A 13984-nucleotide genomic window follows, 5' to 3' on the forward strand; every position below is an offset into this window, starting at 1 on the left:
ATAATGATCATTTAACCAATTGCTTTAACTATCTTAATTTTACTTATAATTATGAATACGACCTTATTCAAATCTATAAAATAATTGCTGGCAGCGCTCAAATAGCTTTTAAGGAAACTTTAAAAAGTAAAAAGCAATGTTTGTATTCAAAATCTTGGTGGACACCTGAATTAAGTCGTTCTAAAACTATTCTTTCAATTCATTTCAACAAATGGAGGGATTCTGGTTTTTTAAAAGATTTAAACTCCGTAACTTTCAATCGTTACTTAATGGCTCGTAAAAGCTTTCGCAAAGCCGTCAAGTTGGCTCAAAATAATAAAATTTGCGCACAGTATACTAAAATTGAAAAGTTAAAAAATATTAGACCAAAAAACTTTTGGAATGCTTTTAGATGTTTAAACAAAGACATAACTTCTAGATAATTTACCATAAATAATAAAAAAGACAAAGAATCCATTACTTCAGAATTTGCAAACCACTTCGAAAAAGTACTGAATACTTCAAAAATAACACATCGTAATGGAAATCATCGGAGAATTCCCCCGTGTACAAAACATGATGATGTTATAATAACTGATTAAAATATAATTAGGGCAATTTCGAACCTAAAATTTAAAAAATCTCCTGACTCTTTCGGTATCTCAGCAGAACATTTGAAATACGCAAATTGTGATACTTTAACAAAATGGCTCATCAAATTTTTTAATTATTCCATTAATTATGGATGGACACCATTATCAATGTCGACGTCTATTATTGTACCCCTTGTTAAATCGTATAAAAAATCTTTAGATAGCCCGAACAATTATCGCGGTATTAGCATTATACCAATTTTTACAAAGGTTCTAGAATACCTAATCCTTATTATATGTCCGGATATTAGAGATACTCACCCCCTACAATTTGGATTCAATGCTAACTGTTCAACGCTACATGCTGAATTTCTAATTAGCGAAACAATTAAACATTACAATAGCAACAATTCACCTGTATACCTATGCTCTTTAGATGTAGAAAAAGCTTTTGATAGCTGCAACTGGAATATCCTATTTGATAAATTATATTTCGATAAAAAATTACCACTCTGTATAGTTAACACTATCTCTTCGTTATATAACAATAGTAGTGCAACAGTCTCATATCAAGGTTGTAAATCAAACTCCTTTCTTCTAAAGCAAGGAGTAAGACAAGGATCGATTCTTTCACCTCACCTATATAATATTTACACTGAAAGTCTTCTTGAAACTATTACAAATCAAGGTATTGTTGGCACATCGATATATGGTAACTTCACTGGTGTGGTGGCATATGCGGATGATGTCATACTTTTAAGCTCTACCCTCTCTGGTCTCAAAAAGCTGATAAAAACATGCAATATTTACAGTAATTTAAATTGTATTAAAATAAATGCCGAAAAAACTGAATTCTTGATTTCAGGTAAAGTACAAATACAAACCAATACGATAACGATATCTAGTAATAAAATAAATCTTCAGAATAAACTTAGACATCTGGGATTCACATGGGATACTAAACATTCAACTTTTGCTTCACTCAATAATACAAATGTTGATGAAAAAATTTCAAACTTTAGAGCTGTTGTTCAAACTCTTATTCAATCTGGAATCCGGTTTGCCCACCCAAGTTCTATTTCTTATATATATAAATTATTGGCAGTCCCTACCTTAACTTATGGTATGGAGATATGTGAAAATAATTCTGATTTGATGAAAAAGCTAGATGTAATTGGAAGGAGTGCACTAAAATCGCTTCTAAATGTTTCAAAACACAGTAAGAACTATACAAATTCGTTATTTAAAATCCAGGAAATTTCAAAAAGTATTCAACAAAATAAATTAAACTTGTTTCTTCGTCTTCTTAATAATAAAACAACTTCAAACATTATCTTTTTACAACTGAAACACCCCTTATTTAAACATTCGTTTGTTGGCGATGCTCAGGACCTATGCCGTTTTCGGATGCTAAATTTTCAAAACTTAATTCAAAATAAAAAGAAGATAAAAATAGCACTTTCTAAAAGTGAAATTCCCTCCGAAGTTGAACAAACTTTGAAACATGCAATAGAGTGCTGGAATGCGAAAGAGCAAAGAGGAATTTTTAAACAAATTCTGGAAGAAAAAATTCTTAAGTGAAAATCACGAGAAATAACTTTCTTATTTTTCTTTTTTACCTTGTAAATTACATTGGGTGTTTAATAAATGAAATAATAATAATTTGCAACTTCCTGTAATTTAATTTTTGGTATAAACTGAAGTTTTATTAACTTGATTATTAATTTCTGATGAGTCTTAATTGATGAAGCGCAGCGTAGAATGAGAAAAATTTTTGCTAAGTGATTGTCTACCAGTTTATAATTGCTCTTCTACAACTAATCGATACTTCTACTTATACTAGTTTATAATTGCTCATTAAACTCTATATAAAAAACAATAGGTACTGTGTTTTGTAGAATAAATTTTTAAAAATTGTTTAAATATAAATATATATTCGGCTTCTTATTAAATTTGCTTAGCACTCTTAATTGTATTTTAACATTCCGTGTATATTTGGAAACGAATAATTTCACTTACTCGTTGAAAAATATACTTAAACTAGATGAAAAAAGTTAAGTTATTAATTTGAGAGAAAAAGTTGAGCATTTTATTAAAAGATTTTGTTGGAAAGCCCATTTTTTCTTAAAACCAAATACAAATCCAGATGTGTTTAATAATAAACAAGATAATGATATTCATTGATTCAAAACAAAAAATATCCCACCATTTATACCTGATTTGGATAATTTTTTAAAAAACCTATTACATTTAGTTAAAACGTTAAAGTTTTGCCCTATAAAAAAAGAAATTCAAACAGAGTTAACGTTAGATGTTAAAATAATTAAATCAAACCCTAATATTCTCAATTTTGCTGATAAAACAAATAACATTTACTAACTCACAACTAAAAACTATAAAAACATTCTACGCGACAGTATTAAAAGCTTTTATGAGAAAGCTCCTAAAAATTTGGAAAACGCAATTAATTTAGAAGCGCAAAATATTGCTAAAAAAAAATAAACCTTGATAACAGAAACAAATCAACTGTCCCTGCCCAAACCTTCGTAACGCTAAAAGGCCAGAAACCAAAGTTTCAAAACAAACTTCCTTGAAGGTTATTGGTTCCCTAAAAAAATAAATTGGACAAAGTTAAAATATTCTTAGAAATAAATTAAATTTCCACCAATGGAAAAGCACCATTGATGTTATAAATTGGTTCTCCATAATCGAAAATAATAATGACTGTACATTTATTTAATTTAATATTAAAGATTTTTACCCCTCAATAACTGCAGATAATTTAGATAAAACAATTGAATTTGCAAAAAGCCACACAAATATTCTTGAAGAAACAATCCGTATAATAAAACATTGCAGAAAAACCATACTTTATTTTAATAAGGAAACCTTAAAAAAGAAAAGCATGCATGACGGCTTTGATATTAAATGGGCAAGTATGATATAACAATGGGCAGTTGACGGAGAAGAGATTTGTGAATTTTTTGGACTATACATTTTAGATTTATTAAGTAAAGTAGTAAATATAGATGATTTAGGCCTTTATCAGGGTTAGGGTTAGGGTTATCGCAACAACAGTTTATTTACAATACCTTTATCGCAATACTTATTTTACAATACTTTTATCGCAACAATAGTTTAACATTATTGCATAAAAAATCCAGTCCACAGCTCAATAAAATTAGAATAGATATTTCAAAAATTTTTAAAACTATTGGCTTTCAAATCGAAATAAACATAAATTTAAAAGTTGTGAACTTTTTTGATGTCACATTTATTCTTTCTGAAAATTGTTATTAGTCTTTCAAAAAACCAAAATATGAATAATTTTACATTAATATTAACTAAAATCATCCACCTCGAACTCTGAAACAAATCCCATTTTTAATTAATAATAGGCTCAACCAAAACTCCTCTAATAAATAAGTATTCAATTCGCCTAAACGAATATTTAAAGATGCCCTTAAAAAAAGCGGTTTTAAAAATTTTGAACTAAATTTTGACCCGAAAAAAAAATACAAAAAAACGAAATAGAACTAGAAATGTAATTTGGTTAAACCCAACACCCCCACCCCTATCCCAAACAACAAAAACGTTTTCACTGGCATAGGAAAAGTGTTTTTAAAACTGGTCGGAAAGCATTTCCAGCCATTTAATAAATTATATAAAATTTATTATTGAAATACAATTAAAGTTAGCTAAAGTTATACAAAAAATATGGAAAGAATTATAAAAAGACGCAGTTATGCTTTGTTAAACAAAAAAAAGTCCTAAATGAAAAAAACACCGAAAATTGTAGTTGTAAACAAAAAAAAGAATTGCTAATTGAGTGGAAGTTGTTTATCAAAAAATGTCGTATAAAAATGTGTTGTTTCCTCAAAGAATGTATTTGATAAACAATATATTGGCATAACATAGAGCAAATGGAAAAAAACTTATGCCAATCATAAGTAATCTTTCAAAAATAAAAAGTATTCAAAAGACACCATGATGTCAAAATATAAACGGGAATTAACAGATAAAAATATTGGTGAAATTATACTGAATTGGTCCATCCTTAAAACAGCGCCTGCATTCAACAATATTTTCATAAAAAGTAACTATGCTTGCAAGACAAATTTGAAATAATTACACATGCAAACCAATAACTTTGTATATTAAACAAAAAACCTAAATTAATTCTTAAATATAGGCACAAAAAGACGTTCTCCTCAGAACCTATAAAAAATAGCTGAAATAATAGTTCGATTATGTCCCCCTTTATAAATAACATTTTTCTAAAATTAAAAAGTTTGTAAGACATTTGCGACCTCCTGTAATTTAAATTTTGGTATAAATAATTTTATTAATTTGATTATTCATTTCTGATAAGTCTTAATTGATAAAACCCAGTGTAACATAAAAAATACTTTCGTTAAGTGATTTTTTACTAATTTATATTAATATATATATATATATATATATATATATATATATTATATATATATATATATATATATATATATATATATTATACATATATATAATATATATATATAAATATATATATATATATATATATATATATATATACATATATATATATATATATATATATATATATATATATATATATATATATATATATATTAATTATGTTAGTGTATTCTATAAACAGATTGCTTAATGTTCTAAAAGAACAAAGCAATAATAAACTAGTAAAAACAATTATCTAATTTTTGATTATTTCAATACTGTCTTTCACCATCAGTAGATCCTTAAGTTCAATTTTTAATTTTTATTATACCATATATATTGTATATAATATAAATAACATTAGAAATAGTACACATATCGGTAAATATATTTTGTTCTACTAACAAATAAAAATCCATGTAATAATCATTAAATTGCTTTTATCCATGTAATAATCATTAAATTGAACAATATATTTAAAAACTTGATATAAACATATAAAAGTAATACATATATGTATATGCGTATATATATATATATATATATATATATATATATATATATATATATATATATATATATATATATATATATATTTATATATACATATGTACATATATATATATATATATACATAAATATATATTTATATATATATTTATATATTTATACATATATATATATATATATATATATATATATATATATATATATATATATATATATATATATATATATATATATAGATATATTATATATAGATATATAGATAAAATTTATATATATAGATATATTTTATATATATATATATATATGTATATACATATATATTTAAATATATGTATATATATATATATATATATATATATATATATATATATATATATATATATATATATATATATATTAGTAGAAAATCACCTAACAAAATTTTTTTTTTCCATTTTACACTGTGTTTCATCAACAAAGAATCATCAGAAATGAATGATCAAATTAATAAAACTTCAATTTATACTGAAAATTAAATTGCAGGAAGTCTTAACTACTGTAAATTTTCACACATTTGTGGAATTTGCTGACACTATTATAAAAAGAATTCTCTAGAAATGATTACTTATGCTATTTTTTTAAATGTTTTTTTAAAAAAGTAGTTTATGTAAATATCAATTGAACTCATTTATTTTCATAGTTTTTTAGGAGAAACTTATTTTTGTGCCTACATTTAGAAATTATTTCCGATCTTTTGTTTAATAAGCATTCTTGATTTGCATGTGTAATTATTTCAAATTTTTCTTGTAGGCATAGTATGCATTTTTTGGAAATATTGTTATATGTAGGCGCTGTTTTAAAGATAGACCAATTCAGTATAAAATCATCAATATTTTTTTCTTTTAATTCCCATATACATTTTGACAGCATGGGGACTTTTGAATACTTTTTATTTTTGAAAGATTTCTTATGATTGGCAAAACGTTTTTTCCATTCACCCTCTGTTATGCCAATATATTGTTTATCAGGTAAATTCTTAGAAGAAACAACACATTTATATCCCACATTTTTTGATAAACAACTTCCACTCATTGGACAATTGATTTTTTGTTTACAATTACAATTTTCTGTAGTTTTTTTATTTAGGATTTCTTTTTTGTTTAACAAAGCCTTGTGACCTTTTATAATTCTTTCCATATTTTTTATTTATTTATTTATTTATTTATTTATTCATCAAGTAATCATTTCTAAAGAATTCTTTTTATAATAGAGTCAGCAAATTCAAAAAATTTGTGAAAATTTCCAGTAGTTCAGACATTTGCAATTTCCTGCAATTTAATTTTCGGTATAAATTTAAGTTTTATAAATTTGATCATTCATTTCTGATGAATCTTTGTTGATTAAACACAGTGTAAAATGGAAAAAAAAAATTTTGTCAAGTGATTTTCTACTAATATATATATATATATATATATATATATATATATATATATATATATATATATATATGCAAGTATATTCAAGTGTTCGAAAAGATTACATAAAAAAGATTTACATAAATTAGGAAAACAAACATAATATGTTTGTTTGCTCAGTAATATGTTTCATCTAATTAATGATAGTTTTATATAAATTTACATGAGTTATCGTTATCATTATTATATTCCTCAACATCATTCTTTCCATCTCAACATCATTCTCTGTTGCATGCTGATCTCCTTCATATTTTAACATGACTTTATAATATCTTCAATAATGGCAGTATTTGCTTTTAGGCACTAATTAATTTGCATGGCAGCTGCTCAAAACTTGCTGAATAATATATACATAAACATACATTTATCAAAGAATATCTGAGTTATAGTCTATATACTTGTTTTAATACGTTTATAAATATACAAAATTCTCTAATTAAAAATTTTGCTAAAATAAAATTGCGCTAAAATAAAATAAGACTATACGCATTTTCAAATCAGTTGTATCAAGACGTTAGCCCAACTTTAGTTTGACGCTAGCGCGTAGTTAAAAAGATTGCCCCATATTTCCGACGCTGTTCCGACGTTGCCCAACGTATGCGTACTAGATGGTTAAGCTAATTATACTGATTCCTGTTTCACCGCATGAGGCCGATTTAACGAATACAATGTAAGTTTAACTTCGCCTCTTTAAAACCTTTTAGCATTCTTATATTATCAGGTGCTAAAATTACCCTAGTCTACCCTAAAAAAAGTTATAGAAAGTCTAACAATAATTTTAAAGTAACAGGCGCAATGTCAGATTAAGTAGAAAAAGAAGCAACTTGCCTTTTTATGTTCATCCCAAGGAATAACATCAAAGTTAAATAAGTAACATGCGCAGAAGCTTTAGCCTTTCCCGTTCTTTTCCTGTTTGCTCTCATTGCGGTAAAAGACAAATATTGTAGTCATATTTCTTAGATGAAACAAATTCTTGCATAAAAATTTATTGTGCTAATTTAATTTTTGTTTACTTTGATGTTTATATTTCTTAAAATAATAAATTATGTTTAGTTTTTCTTAAAATACCATAAAATGTCAATCGCTTTTGATACAAAGTATGATGAAATATGATATTTTGAGTAAAGACAGTGAAAATCATATAGCTCGCTGCTATAATTTCTTTTTTTAATACTGATGCACGCTTCATATAAACTTTAGTGTTGAAAAAAGTTTTTATCTTCTATTTCTATATATTGCTACAAAAAAAATATCAGACTATTCCCTATATTGTTTTGTTCAATAAAAATAAAGTATTAAATATTATCACTATTTTTCGTTGTTTAGGCTATACTAATTAATATTAAAGTTGGGAGATATAATTTGGTTTTTCGATGTTAGTTTTTAAATTTGAAGCCTTCGATGTTTTTTTTGTGTTTGTCTGATGTTTAAATCAATCTTTTATTATGTATGTAGACAAAAACTACCAACTAAACCCAGGTTTCGATAGAGTTCCCAAAATCCCAAATTTAGAAAGAAAGTGGTTTTGGTTTTTCACAAAATAACTACAATTTTTATTATTCTTTTTAAATAATAAAATTTTTCTAAGTTAATCTTCAGTTATTTAATAAAAAATTTATTTTTACAAAACTTTAGATTTCTTTAAATTGTAACCTATAACTTATAAAACTTATTTGTATTGTGAAACAAAATCAAGAAAACTATAGTGTTTAATAATGCATCATATTATCCTAATCTGACTTATGTTTACTCACTGATTCATAAACAAAATGTCACGTTTAAAATCTGTTGACGGAGGCTTAATAGAGACATTTGCATCGTATATCTTTTCAGGGTTTTGTGTTCTCTTGCCCGTACTTTTATACAGTAAAAACCATGGCTTAAGTCATTTTAACTGATAAGTAGATTTGAGCATACGTGTGATCATTATTGCAAAATGCATTGAATTCCTTCAGAGTTGAATGCAAAATACCTTTAAATCCTTCAGAGTTGGATTGCTATTTAATGTTATACATAGGTATGGCACTTTTACTTATTTTGATGTAAAAACGCGAATTACTTTTGCGCGTAAATTACTTTACATAACTTATATAAAAATATATAATTTACTTACATTTAAAAGTAATTCGCCTTTTTTTACGTAAATTATATTAACCTTTGAAACTTAATTACTTCAGTTTTTTTCTTTTAAGTAAGTAACTGTTACTTGTATAAGTAATTAAGTTTTACAAGTAAAAATTATTTGCATTTTTACTTTTACTTGTAAATGTAACTTACTTTTAATGGTTAGTCGTGTAAACTAAACTACCTTGAAAAGTAGTTTTGATTATAATTATGTAAAAAAATTTACATCGAAATGTAATTTACTTTAAATGTAAAAAAAGTTATTTATGAAGTAAACTTACGTAAATATAATATTTAAAAGACAAAACACTTACTTTACAAAGTAAAATAAAACTGCATCGTAACAACAAATTACTTTTTCGTCTAAAAGTAACAAATTAGCAAATACAGCTTACATAAAAGTAATTTGAAAAAAATTGTCACTTTGCAAATAAAAGTAATTTTTCTCTTCGAAAATTTATACTTTACTTAGTAAGTAAGTAAAATGTAGGTTATATTATTTACATTCTCAAAGAACAGTCATTTCATGTCGATTTATCATAAATTTTGAGATAGGTAACGTATTCAAATCCATTTCCTGTTAGAGGGCACTTCTGGGAAATACATCAGGTAATACTCTGATGTATATGGGTAGTGTTTGTGGTGGAGCATCGGAAAAGGAATTTTTTTCCAGGTATATCGTAATGGGTAGTTCTATTATAATTAGGGGCAAAACGCAGGTATATCAGTATCCAACACGCGGGTATATCAGTAGTGTAGAGATGGGCTCTCTGTCGCATGAGTGCTAATAGGGGCTGCTAAATAATCATTGATTTTTTTTTTTTTTTTTTTGTTTAGCAGAAATAGGTTAGTGACGATAATGAAACTTTGTCGGGAGAGGAAGTAGGAAAAGAGATATAATTTCTAAGCTTTGGGTAATTTATGTGTAAAGCTTAACTATTTAATCAAACGGTGACTTCATTGTTCGTTCGAGCGCCCATTTACTCCAGTTGTTTTCTTTGCATTTGCCTTTTCAAATAAGTATTTTGTTTTGACGCAATATAACGTTTATGGTAAACAATCCTTTAACCCTTTAACAGTCCATGCCGTAATAATTCGCAAATCCAAATTGGTTTCTAAATGTCCATGCCGTAATATTAAGCAAGCTAAAAGTGATTCCTAAATGTCCATGCCGTAATATTACGTTTTAGTGTATCTCCTCATAATTTCTTTCTTTTTATGAGTAATTATACTTCTAATCGTCACAAAATTTATTACTGCATAATTAATAAGTTTTTTATTCAATAATTTACTTTTGCACGTGTTCAATTTTATTTTAATTATGGCAGACAAGCAAGTTTTTTCAGTGCAAAAATCATTAACGAAACAGTGAATATTTACTCACGAGGAAATAGAAAATTATACACTCGATAAAAACGAGGAGTTGAGTGATGTTTCAGAAGATATATATTAAATATATTGCAATATTTTTATATCAAGGAGTACTTTGGAAGCCCACGTATGAAATGTATTACACTACAAATCTATTGTTTGCAAGTGCTGGTATTAAGTGGTTGTTATCCTATAACAAGTTCAAGTTAATCAATAAGTTTATTCATTTTATTGATTCTATCACATTAGCAAATAAATATCCTGTTTTATTCACAATTAGCACAGTATGGGATTATTTGACAAAAAAATCCAAGAGGTGTATACACCTATACAAAATATATCAATTGATGAGTCACTTTTGTTTAGAAAGGTAGACTTTCTTGGAAAAAAGTCTATTCGCAGCAAAAGTGCCAGATTTGGTATAAAAACTTTTTTATTATGCGATTCAGGTTCAGTATATGTATGGAAATAAATTTAACGTTACAGGATCTAAGCTGACTAATACTCAAAGTTCAGATTATCGCTACGTTGCAACAAAAACTGTTATGTTTCTTATGGATGGCTTAATAGATCTGGGTTACAAACTTTACATTGACAACTGGTATTCTTCCGAAGAGCTTTCATAAGTATTATTGCTAAGATCTACAGATACCATAGGAACACTTCGAAAAAAAAGAAAAGGTTTACCTATTTCTATCCATGAAAAGTTAAAAAAAAATGAACGCAAAGTTCTTTACGAAGAAAAAAAAAAAATCATGATAACACATTGAAAAGATAAAATAGATGTTTTTACCATGTCAACTTGCACTATTGATGAGGCTAAAAATATTTTAAGAGCTGGGAAAGAAAAGTTAGTTCCTTTAGTTATTGATGATTATAATCAAAATATGGGAGGCGTAGATAGAAGTGACAAAATGATGACATCATACGAAGGTGACAGAAAAAGGGTAAAAAAGTGGTACAAGAAAGTGTTTACTCATTTAATTAATCAAGCAGCATTTAATACACAAATAATTTGTAAAAACGTGAGTCATAATATGACAACTTTAAACTTTAGAACAATGTTAATCACATCGATGATTCAACGATATGGCCAACAGCCAAAAAAATCTCACACTAGATTGGTAGCAAACAACCCCTTACGATTGATTGACCGACATTTTTCATCATTTGTGCCAGCGTCTGAAAAAAAAAATTAATGGTCAGAGAAGGTGTGTGGTATGTTATAAACACAAAGTTAGAAAAGATTCTAGATATGAATGCGTAGAATGTGATGTAGGACTTTGTGCAGCTCCATGTTTTTTGACTTTTCACACAAAGACTGAATATTAGAACTTATTTTATATAAGAATTTTTCACTATTATAGTATGGTTATAAATTCTTAAATATGAATAATACTGTTTTTTAGTGTTTATTAGTGTTAAAATAGTAAAAACTTTTTTTAATTTAAAAGTAAAAAAACGAAGTTTTTAAAAATCCGGGACATTTAGAGACCACTTCAAAAAAAAACACAAAACATATAGCGACCATTTTTTAGAAAACGCGCGAACTGTTAAAGGGTTAATCATATAAATTATATGGGATATTTTAAATGACTTATAATTTTTTGAAAACTGCTAAAACAGTTATCAAAAAATTATTACTCATTTTAAACTATCTGATATCATTTATATGATTAAAGGAATATTTATCAGATCTAATCTTTTATTGCGTTTTATCACATATAATCTATTTGAAAAAAGATGGTAAGGAAAGCTTATTAATCTTCTTCTATAGGTTTTGGGCACCTTAATAACCTACTTTTTGTTGCGTTGGTGTCCAACCCGCACATAGATAATTAGAAAAATAAAATATTATTCAACTAAAATAGTGCTTTAGAATAAACTTTTAATTTTTTTCAAACGTTAGTTGGACTTCACAAGTTGTTTATGGGCTATTAGTTGTTCCGGAATCTTGCGATTGATTTTTCAATGCATTCCAGACTAGATAAAGCTATGAAACTTCCAGCATTTGGGTAAAATTAATAATAGTAAGTGCTGAAATTGTTTTCAGAGCTAACTGGAGAATTCCACTTTTATAAATCTTTTTTTTATTTTTATTTTACTTTATCGTTCAGATTTTACTTTGATTTTACTTTATCTTGACAGTATTTGTGTAGTCCCGATAAACGTGGATGTTAAATTTGTTTCCTCGGCAAGAGGTCGTACACTTACTTTTTTTCTCAATATTTTGTTTTTCTTTAAAGTTGGCGTTTATAACTTTTTAGAAAAAAAGATTTTTTGCAGAAATGCTTTGAAAACAAACTTTTGATTTATTTGTTTTAGTATTAATTTTTTCGGAAGGAAACTAGTTAGTGGCCCTTATAAAAATTTACCGTAAAGGACCCGGGCATATTTGTAGTTATTCTGCTGCTTTTCGCCTTTCTTATTCAGCGTGGTTGTTGTCAGAACCGTCCCGAAGAGGTCTCTCATTCGGGAGGGGGGTCGTACGTATTTCTTGCCAACTAGAAACAAACACACGCGAAAAAAAGGGTCCTCGATATTTGATATTTGCCAACTATACTTCAAAACTTGCCAACTAAATGTACAAATGAGCTAAATCAAATGCATATATAACAGCTTTGGGGTGAGGGATTCATCCTAAATATCCGAAAAAACACCCATTCGGGACAGCCCTGGTCAGCCTTGTTTGTAACAACCACTCTAACAGAAATAAAAACTAATTTTTTTTTTGTTTTTCATTATTAGCTATTCATAAAACTGTTGTCTGGAATGAACTAAATTCAATAAGTCTGTTTCAGACAACAATTATTCCTTTATTATGCTATTATCTAAGAATTATTCGAGTTAGTAATTTCCAAAAATAACTTTATTTTGGTTAGATTGGTTTTTAACGACCACGCTGAATAAAGAAAGCCAAAATACAAAGCTAAAAATAAAATTGCAAAATGTAGAGCCATTTCCAAAACAAGAGCATTAGACAGTGTTTTGAAAACTAGACACTGTTTTAGAACAAGACAGTGTTTTGAAAAAAACTTTTTAATAATTGATGTCAATAACATAAAGATTAGTTTAAAAAAAAATTAAAGTTAAAAAAGTAAAAATGTAAAAGTTATTAACTTAAAAAAAATGTATAACTTTTTATAACCACAACAACCGCCTATTTTTTATTTTTTTTTTCAACATTACATATTGCCGTTTAATAAATATAACAGTTTCCTGCAGTCTTAAATCATCGTTTTGTTACTTATAGATATAAGTCCATAAAAACCAAAGTATAAAATCTTGGAATAACCTTCCCTATGACCTAAAGCTCTCCATTCAATTTATGATTTTAAGAGTAACCTATTCCATTCCTTCCTAATCAAATACATTTTATAAATCCAAAGATATGTGTATCTATGTTTAAGTGTTTGTGATAAGCGCATGCGAATAAGTGTGAGTGTATATGTATGTATGTATACATGAATGTGTATGTGTGTATGTGTATGTTTTATA

The sequence above is a fragment of the Hydra vulgaris genome, chromosome 14, assembly GCF_038396675.1.
Source record: "Hydra vulgaris chromosome 14, alternate assembly HydraT2T_AEP".
Classification (NCBI taxonomy): domain Eukaryota; kingdom Metazoa; phylum Cnidaria; class Hydrozoa; order Anthoathecata; family Hydridae; genus Hydra; species Hydra vulgaris.